Genomic DNA, 11066 nt, shown 5'->3' on the forward strand with positions numbered 1-11066 from the left:
GTCCCACCTGTGCTGTTCTCCAGTCCCCCATCATGTGCTGTTCTTCAGTCCCCCCTCCTGTGCTGTGCTCTGGTCCCACCTGTGCTGTTCTCCAGTCCCCCACCTGTGCTGTTCTCCAGTCCCCCACCCGTGCTGTTCTCCAGTCTCCCACCTGTGCTGTTCTCCAGTCCCCCACCCGTGCTGTTCTCCAGTCCCCCACCCGTGCTGTTCTCCAGTCCCCCACCCGGTGCTGTTCTCCAGTCCCCCACCCGTGCTGTTCTCCAGTCCCCCACCCGTGCTGTTCTCCAGTCCCCCACCCGTGCTGTTCTCCAGTCCCCCACCTGTGCTGTTCTCCAGTCCCCCACCCGTGCTGTTCTCCAGTCCCCCACCCGTGCTGTTCTCCAGTCCCCCACCCGTGCTGTTCTCCAGTCCCCCACCTGTGCTGTTCTTCAGTCCCTCCCTCCTGTGCTGTCCTCTGGTCCCACCCTGTGCTGTTCTTCATCCCCCCCCTCCTGTGCTGTTCCTGATTTGGAGGAACTGTCCCTCATTTAGAGCATTGTCCCTCTGCCCCTCTGTTCCTCTTTCCTCCTTGTGTGTCCCTCAAGGAGCCAATATAAAAGAATAGTAGTGGTAAAAAAGCACCTGTGGGTTTAACCAGTTTTTCTTTGTTTATAATTCTCCTACATATTTTTGCTAATAGGTGTCCTTAATTCCCATCTCAGAAAGTTGGGAGGTGTGCCTCTATCCATCCCACTGCCCCTCTGACTACTCTGTGCCCCGACCACTCAGTTGTTTTTCTTGATGCCTAGGGCCCACTTTTGATCTCGCACATGGGCCCGCTGATTTCATACGCCCCTGCCCCAAAAATCTGCAAAAAATGGGGGGGGGGGGGGGGGGGTGTCCCTGAATGGCAGTTTGGAAATGTGGTCACCCTACCGCTTTACTCACTGACAGTACTTGTCCTGGCTGGGAATGCCTGGAGGAGCACAATCCCCGCCCCCTGCTTGTGATTGGAGAAATCATAAATCCTGCCACTTGTGTCCAATCACTGTGCTGTGATTCGTTACAGCACAAGCTGATTTTTGTGAAGGGGGGGGGGTGTCCCTGAATGGTAGTTTGGAAATGTGGTCACCCTAATTGCGGCTTCACTGCCCGGTTCCCTACGGCGCATGTGCGAGTCGTGTGCGCTGTGCTCACTGGTCCCCGCTGTGTTCTGGGAGCTGTGTGTTTCCCAGAACACAATGGGGGAGGGGGGGGGGGGGGTGGGAGAATGACTACTGACATTCTGCCTGCAGTCTAACCGCAGACTGTATGGCCGGAAGTGGGTGCAAATACAGGTATTTGCATCCCCCTCCCCCTGAAAGGTGCCAAATGTGACACCGGAGGGCTCCGATGAGTGGTAGTTCCACTTTAGGGTGGAGCTCCGCTTTAAGTGAAAAAATAATACAATTTGAGTTACCCCCAAGCACTTAATACTTATTAACCCAAAATGTTTGAGCCCCCACATATGAATGTAAACGCACATGTTGCGGGCACCTACATATGAAATTCTTGATGGCACTACACACGTTACATATTCCCATACGCAGTGAAGTGAGAGCAACAATTCCAGGCCCATTATTCACAATAACATCTAAACTGATGACCTGTAAAGGCTTTTAAAGCGCCACCTATGAGCAATTTTTAGATACCGTAGTTTACTATCTTTGCACCGACACACAATTTCTATTTCTTTCAGTAAATGTTTATTTTAAGAGGTCTATTTATAAAAAAAAAATTGTTGGATGAATGAGAAGCATCTGCACAGCTTTCAAATTCTGACCATATTTAATTAACATGGTCATTTTCAATGATCCCCACCTCCATCGACTGACTACTCATCTACTGACTACAATACGGAATTTTTCCTTATATATCTCCATCCGTATAAAAAGCGTAATTCCACATTATGGCAACTAAATGAATCCAAGGATCTTAGGAAATCATTGAATAAAATCAAATATGGTGAATATTTGTCATAGTTGGGCGAAGACGTGTCACATTCATTCAACTCATTCTTTTCAAAACAGAACTGTAAGTGTTTGTGAAATCTTCCACCACAAAATGTATTCAGCCAATGAGAGGTAATGGATCCATTTTTATTTTAAAAGCCCTAAAGGTCCTCCTTTTAAGTGGTGGGGTTAACGTGTTTCATCCTGGAAGACGACTTGAGAAAACAGACCTCTTGCAAGACAATAAAAGATCTCTAAGTCTCCATACCACAAAATGTACTCAGCCAATGAGAGGTAATGACTCCATTTTTATTTTTATCCTGCCATCTATGGCCAACACGGTACAACACTTCATCCATGTCTTTGGTGATCTCTGATCTCCTTATGAAGTGTTTCTTACATGATGAAGATCAGCCATGGAGTATATCTGAGGTGTATATCAGGGTGTGCTTCTTCCCCACATGTCCAGCAACATTCATATACAAGACATTTCCCGCACTCACTAATACACCTTGAGGGTTGTGTGGGACCCCTGATGTACAGGAAGACAGGACTTCAGTGAGGAACATTTCCCTCACTCAGGACAAGAACGTGGCCTCTCCCCCTGTATGCAATCTCTGATGTCTGTAAAGATGGGACTTCCGTGAGAAACATTTCCCGCACTGAGGACAAGAATATGGCTTCTCCCCCGTGTGACATCTCTGATGGATGTAAAGACCGGCCCTCTAAGGCAGTATAGTGTCAGGCTAGGGCAGTATAGTGACAGGCTAGTGCAGTATAGTGTCAGGCTGAGGCAGTATCATGACAGGCTGGGGCAGTATCATGAGAGGCTAGGGCAGTATAGTGACAGGCTAGGGCACTATAGTGTCAAGCTAGGGCAGTATAATGACAGGCTGGGGCAATATAGTGACCGGCTAGGGCAGTATAATGTCAGTCTAGGGCAGTATAATGACAGGCTAGGGCAGTATAGTGTCAGGCTAGGGCAGTATAATGACAGGCTAGGGCAGTATAGTGTCAGGCTGGGGCAGTATTGTGACAGGCTAAGGCAGTATAATGACAGGTTAGGACAGTATAGTGTCAGACTAGGGCAGTATAATGTCAGGCTGGGGCAGTATTGTGACAGGCTAAGGCAGTATAATGACAGGTTAGGACAGTATAGTGTCAGACTAGGGTAGTATAGTGACAGGCTTGGCAGTATAGTGACAGGCTAAGCCAGTATCGTGACATGCTAGGGCAGTATGACAGGCTAGAACAGTATAGTGTCAGGCTAGGGCAGTATAGTGACAGGCTCGGGCGGTACAGTGTCAGGCTGGGGCAGTTTTGTGACAGGCTAGGGCAGTATAGTGTCAGGCTGGGGCAGTATAGTGTCAGGTTAGGGCCTTAGACAAAGGCTGCATGGTGGAGCTTTTGAGCAATTTCCTTATAAGCATTGCAGCCACAGGATATGTACACTCCTGAGCTGCCTCTGCAGCTAAAGGAAGCAGTGGTTAGGGGCAGTAAAACCATGACTAAAAGGCAACCTTTTACGCCCCTCCCACCCCAACCTATATGAAAGAGTCCTAGCATTGCAACCAGTCACAGTGTCTTTGATCATCACCACACCAGTATCCAAAAATGTGATAGGATCAGGAAATTAGGCGTATAATGTATGCCCCTAGAAAACCTGTAGGTGCTCATTGGATTTTGGGCCCCTCTCTATGTTACATAATAGGTGAGGTTGAATAAAGACACTAGTCCATCAAGTTGAACGTGTGTGTGTGTGTGTGTTCATGTCGATAAACATTTCCCATATCCTTGAATATCGTGTTCACTAAGAAGTGGATAGGCTGTGAAAACGTCTCATACATGTGGTATGGTAATACTCAGGAGGAGTAGTAAATGTGTTCTGAGGTGTAAATCGAAGTATGCCTATGCTGCGTGTTAGAAATATCTTCTTTAACTTTGTGAAAAAATAAATACATTTTCATTCCGCATTTCCCAAAAACTTGTGGCAAAAAAATAAGTCTTCATGAGGGCTCCTTGAAAGCCTGAAGGTGCTCCTTGGATTTTGAGGCCTTCTATGCTACAAAAGGCAAATTTCAATTAACTTACAAAGAATACAATTATTTTAAATATATATATTTTTATTTCTTTCATACAAAAAATAATGTTAATATATCTGCATGGTATGAGGTACATATGAAATGTTCCCTTTTACATAGTAGATGAGGTTGAAAAAAGACCAACCTCTGTGTGTGATTATATGTCAGTATTACATTGTATATCCCTGTATGTTGTGGTCGTTCAGGTGCTTATCTAATAGTTTTTTGAAACTATCGATGCTCCCCGCTGAGACCACCGCCTGTGGAAGGGAATTCCACATCCTTGCCGCTCTTACAGTAAAGAACACTACGTAGTTTAAGGTTAAACCTCTTTTTTTCTAATTTGAATGAGTGGCCACGTGTCTTGTTAAACTCCCTTCCGGCGAAAAAGTTTTCTCCCTATTGTGGGGTCCGGTATTTGTAAATTGAAATCAAATCCCCTCTCAAGCGTCTCTTTTCTTCTCAGTGCTCGCAACCTTTCCTCATAACTAATATCCTCCAGACCCTTTATTAGGTTTGTTGTCCTTCTTTCTACTCGCTTCATTTCCAGTACATCCTTCCTGAGGACTGGTGCCCAGAACTAGACGGCATACTCCAGGTGCGGCCGGACCAGAGTCTTGTAGAGCGGGAGAATTATCGTTTTATCTCTGGAGTTGGTCCCCTTTTTAATGCCAATATTCCGTTTGCTTTGTTATCAGCAGCTTGGCATTGCTGGGCCTATCATCTACTAGGACCCCCAGGTCCTTTTCCATCCTAGATTCTCCCAGAGGCTCTCCCCCCAGTGTATAGATTGCATTCATATTTTTGCCACCCAAATGAATTATTTTACATTTCTCTACACTGAACCTCATTTGCCATGTAGTTGCCACCCCATTAATTTGTTCAGATCTTCTTGGAAGGTTTCCACATCCTGTGGAGAAGTTATTGCCCTGCTTAGCTTAGTATCGTCTGCAAATACAGAAATGTAACTGTTTACCCCTCCTCCAGGTCGTTTATGAAGAAATTAAACAGGATTGGTCCCAGAACCGTGCTGGGACCAATATGTCAACAATGTTAAATTAACCATCTTCGGCCAGCCGGTGGCACTCTCCACACAAATGCATCTGCCTGAGAGGGCTGATAACACCAGTACTGCATTGAAACGCTTATTTCGCGTACACACGATCGGACTTTTGCTCGACCAAAAGCTCATCGGAATTCCGACGAATTCCATCGGAGTAAAATAAAACATGTTCTAGATTTAAACTCCGATGGAATTCATGGGAATTTCCGTTGGGGCATACACAGGGTCGGAATTTCCTATGGAAAAAGTCAGTCTGACTTTTTCCATCGGAAATTCCGATCATGTGTATGCGGCATCAGTCCTGTCATGTAGACTGAGCTCCTCTGCTTTTCATTCACAAGCAACATCTAGCTCCTCCGTTACCACAGTTATTTTCTTTGAAGCCCCTACTGAGGAGCAGGAGATATAAGACTACACAACAGGAGAGACTCAACCAGCAGCAACAAACCACCAAGGTGTTTCCACCTCGTCAAAGAGTAAACCACGTGGAACTTTTTGGACTTTGAAGTCTTTAGTGAGCTTCGATTTCCTTATAAAGTGTTCCTTCCATGATAAAGATCAGAGGAGCACTCAGCCACGTGTTTTCTGAGGTGTATATCAAGGTGAGCTTCTTCCCAGTGTGAGATCTCTGATGTATGGCAAAAGATGATCAATATAGAAGACATTTTCCGCACTCAGGACACTAATACACCTCATGGGTGGCGTGGGTTCTCCAATGTTTGATAAGATGAGATTTCTATGAAAAACATTTCCCGCACTCAGGGGAGGAAAACATCTTTTCCCTTGTGCTGCATTTCTGATGATCGATAAGATGGGACTTCCGTGAAAAACCTTTTCCACAATCAGAACATGAATACGGCTTCACACCTGTGTGAGATCTTTGATGTGAGGTAAGATAGGCCTTATCTGAAAAACACATCCCACACTCAGAGCAGGAATACGGCTTCTCACCCGTGTGCAATCTCTGATGTCTGATAAAATTGGGCCTATTAGAAAAACATTTGCCACACTCGAGGCAGGAATACGGCTTCTCCCCTGTGTGAGATCTTTGATGTGAGGTAAGATAGGCCTTCTCTGAAAAACACATCCCACAATCAGAGCAGCAATACGGCTTCTCACCCGTGTGCAATCTCTGATGTCTGATAAAATTGGGCCTATTAGAAAAACATTTGCCACACTCGAGGCAGGAATACGGCTTCTCCCCTGTGTGAGATCTTTGATGTGGCACAAGATCTGATTTCTGTGAAAAACATTTCCCACACTCGGAGCAGGCATAAGGCTTCTCACCTCTGTGCAATCTCTGATGCCTGGAAAGACAGGACTTCTGTGAAAAACATTTCCCGCACTCTAAACAGGAAAATGGCTTCTCCCCCGTGTGAGATCTGTAATGTATGATAAGATCTGATTTATGAAGAAAATATTTTCCACACCCAGAACATACATAAGGCTTCTCACCCGTGTGAGATCTCTGATGTACAAAAAGACTTAATTCAGAGCTAAAACTTTCCCCACATTCAGGACAGGGAAATTTCTTCTCCTCCTGAGCTCCAGCACCATCCCCCACAGTACGAGGTTGCACAGAGTCGGAGGGATTCCATGGTCTATCCACACTGTGAAGTCCTCCATCCATAGTGGAGCTCATTGTCTTTTCTCCTCCACAATCTCCTGTGATGTCCTCATCTTCCATTTTACAACCTGGAGATAAAGTGAGATGATCCTTTGAGGGTTTCTCCATGGCGTGTCCTGGAAAAATAGAAAAACATCATCAATAGATATGAGAGGGTTAGTTCACTTCCATCAAGATTCCATCTGGATCAGGTAGATATGAGTGAGGAGATGTTCTCTGTGGAGGTCCCAACCAGCTGGGACTCTTCCCCCCATCAAAGAACCTTTGGTCCTCCTCCCAGATCACTTCTACATTTACACAGCCTTGTCAGAAGAGCAGGAACCAATGGGGGCTGGGAGGGGCGTGCTCTTTACACAACCACAAGTCTAGGCACTGGGTCATGTGATCTCTGATAAACAAGAGGGGAAAAGTTCAGACATGTAGACCCTTTACCATAGAACAAGTGACCAAAGACCTAGGCTTCTTGAGATATGCAGCACTGGAGGGAGTTTTCTGTGTTGAAACACAACCTAATACTACCAGGTGAACCCAAGGATGGGTATTAGTACAGGGATGGGACTATTATCTATGTTTGCCCAATTGATATCACTCAGCTCCTGCCCTACTCTGGACCAATCAGTGTGCAGTAACAGAGCAGAGATAAGAGAAGAATATATTATGGGTCACCTGTGCTGATCTCTGTAGGAGTGTCCTCCTTTATGAACGTCCTCGTCATTCCAGCCTCCACCGAATATAGCTGATCATCCCTCACATACGTCTCCTCTACTTCACCCTCAACTTTCATGTTCATCAAATCTTTACCCTAAACCAACAGAATGGCAGAAAATAACATCAGAAGTATTTATGATGTGAGATCACATAGAAAATATCATCTTGTAGAGTCCACACATCATCTCCACATTCCCGACCCTCAACTCCACCTACCTGATGATGGTGGGGGATGGTGTGACCTTCCTGTGTGGAATCCCGGGAATACAGAGGACGGGGACATCTCTCTGGGGGGTTCCTGGTATTAGGTGGCTCCATCATATCCTTGTGTCCTTCAGAAAACTCCTCCATCACTCCATACTCCTCATCCTCCTCTTTATACTCTTCTTTAACATCAATATTATCATCCCCGAGGTTTCCATTCTGAACATATAAAAGGATTTTTATTGTAACAAACACGCTTGTGTATAAATCAAAACTTATAGTGATTGTTCCTCATCTACCTGATGATGGTGGGGGATGGTGTGACCTTCCTGTGTGGAATCCCGGGAATACAGAGGACGGGGACATCTCTCTGGTGGGTTCCCATTACTGGATCCATCTGTAGGAAACACACACACTGACTGAATAAATTGTTTCTATGTGTTTATCAGATGATGGGGGATCTAGGTGGAGCCTCCGTACTGCTCTCTCCTTTACAATAAAGTCTCCTCTTACCCGGTGATGTGAGGGGCGGCTGATTCTCCATCATGACGTCCTTGTAGAGATCCTTGTGTCCTTCTAAATACTCCCACTCCTCCATGGAGAAATAGACAGTGACATCCTGGCACCTTATAGGAACCTGACACACACAATGATACAGTCACCATCCAGACACACCCCTTGTCTGTTACTGGATAATGTCCCAGAATCCTCCTCACCTCTCCTGTCAGCAGCTCCATCATCTTCTTGGTGACTTCTAGAATCTTCTCCATGTTGTGTCTCTCGGGTTTTAGGGAGTCACATGGAGGCACTGTGATGGTCATGTGATCACCTGACTTCACAGGAGGAAATCTCTGTATTGGAGAACCAATAGGAATATCATGTTAGAATCCTAGAATCCCCCTCACCTCTCCGGTCAGGTTTGTGTTTTATTAATAGAGATAAGAGTGATGTCATGTGACCTCCCAGAATCCTCCTCACCTCTCCGGTCAGGTCTGTGTTTTATTAATAGAGATAAGAGTGATGTCATGTGACCTCCCAGAATCCTCCTCACCTCTCCGGTCAGGTCTGTGTTTTATTAATAGAGATAAGAGTGATGTCATGTGACCTCCCAGAATCCTCCTCACCTCTCCGGTCAGGTCTGTGTTTTATTAATAGAGATAAGAGTGATGTCATGTGACCTCCCAGAATCCTCCTCACCTCTCCGGTCAGCAGGTAGATGATCTCCAGGGTGAGGTTTAGTATTCTTTCAGTCATGTGACTCCCGTCCTTCTCCATCCTCATTGATGTGGTCATGTGATCTATGCAGGCTTCCCTGTAGATAGATGGCAGAGAATTAGATGGACAGTATTGGTTGTACAATCATAGGATAAGGCTGTATGGAGGATCAATGTTACTTTCAGCATTGCGCAGCTCGTTGAAATTATCACAAATGGGAGAAACATTTAGTCGACACTGCTCAGTGTTTCCTTCACCTCTAGCAGCCACTATTTAAGGACCCTTATGTGTGATCACCAGAGTGTCCTCCATCACAATCATACTGGGCCACATACCCTCAACCTGGGAGGTACTTTGCCAGGGTAGGGGTCCTGGCATAGCACCTTGTCCCCATGTTTATAATAACAAGGGCCTATTTCCCACAACCCTGGCCATGTGGTTGTTGGGGGAGACAAGGGGGAGCTGTTGAGGGGGGAAGATGTAGAACAGGTTGAACCGATCCCATGGAAGTACTAGAGAATTCACTATGAAGGCCCAAGGGCCCCTAGACCTGGTGACAGACCTGTCCAGTTTGTGTTTGAATCTGGACACAAAAAGATCCATGTCCAGTGCCCTAAACTTATGCAAAGGACTTGGAAGACCTCCAGGTGAAGAGCTCATTTCCCTTAGATCTAGACATTGGGTACCACCTGCCAATTTTCACCACCTTGGATGTGGATGGTGGACAGGACCGGATCCTCCAGTTTCACCCAAGTTAAAATCAGGTTTAATTATTTTTGAACAGTGCGACTTCTAAAGCAAAATTGATGTCTGATGTAATGAAGTGAAGCCCAAATCTCAAATACAAGTATTTTCACTAAAGGATAAGGTAAATCATAACCACTTCTACCTCTGCCACCAAATATCCCTCTAAATGTAGGATGAAGTCTTCAGAAACCAGCTCCGTCTCCTAGTACCCCGTTGAGTTTTTTTTCCCCCCCCACTGACCTCCAAATCACTACTGTGCCCCTGTAAGGTGTCCTGTACCATGTCGTAGAGATCAGTGGGAGGGACCACAGAGCTATGTGGAGGACCAGGAGATCGGCACTCACCGGTCAGTTCCTGAAGAAGACTTCAGTCAGCATCGGAGCTCCATTCAGAGAGATAAGAATTTACGTTTACACGGAAACCTTCTATTTTGGTTTGACGTTTGGTGACAATGTGATCAGTTACACCCACTTATGTTTTATGTCACCATTACTTTTCTTTTATATCAGTGTTTTCACTTCAATAAAATCACTCGAAATCTGAGGAAATACTGAGATCGGTAGAAACACTACGGGCAGATAAATAGTATATCAGACTGAAAAGATGGACATTTAAAGGACGGATCAATTTGGGGTCCCAAAAAGGACATTGATAAGAGCTATAATAAAATAAAATCTTATTACCTCCTCTGCTGCCAGTTCCACCAATGTCTCCTCTCTACTTCCTCCAACACGGAACATCAAATCCGTTCCTCACATCACTTCCTATTTATACCTGACATCACTTCCTGTCTCTACCTGACATCACTTCCTGTGAGATTTCCTGTCTGGGTAGAAGTGAGAAGATCTCCACCTTGTGGAGTTTAGAGAAACTGCAGCCCCGAAGAAAAACGTCTCGTAGTGGGAACACGGCCTTGTGCTGTGTGCGTATGTACTGTATATCCTTATAGATGTAGTCAGCTCCACTTAACCAAGAGGGATAAGAATATATTATACAAACAATAATCTCTGCAGCTTCTTCCCCCTCAATCCATAACCCTTTGCTAACAATATATATAGGGCTAGATTCAGAAAGCCCGCCGTAACTTTGTGCGGGCGTAGTGTATCTCAGATACGCTACGCCGCCGTAACTTAGTGAGGCAGGTTCTGTATTCAGAAAGAACCTGCGCCCTAATTTACGGCGGCGTAGCGTAAATGTGCCGGCGTAAGCGCGCCTAATTCAAATTGTGAAGAGGTGGGCGTGTTTTATGTAAATAAAACATGACCCCGCGTAAATGACGTTTCTAACGAACGGCGCATGCGCCGTCCGTGAACGTATCCCAGTGCGCATGCTCCCAATCACGTCGCAAATAGTCAATGCTTTCGACGTGAATGTAATTTACGCAAAGCCCTACTCGCGAAGGACTTACACAAACGACGTAAACGATGTAAAATTTGACACTGTCCCGACGT

General features: G+C 45.6%; 1 pseudogene; it reads right to left on the reverse strand.

Annotated features, from left to right (window-relative positions):
* Positions 1–2548: 2548 nt before the first annotated feature.
* Positions 2549–10388, reverse strand: LOC120910610 (annotated as a pseudogene).
* Between the last annotated feature and the right edge of the window lie 678 nt (positions 10389–11066).

The sequence above is a fragment of the Rana temporaria genome, chromosome 8 (assembly GCF_905171775.1).
Source record: "Rana temporaria chromosome 8, aRanTem1.1, whole genome shotgun sequence".
NCBI lineage: Eukaryota > Metazoa > Chordata > Amphibia > Anura > Ranidae > Rana > Rana temporaria.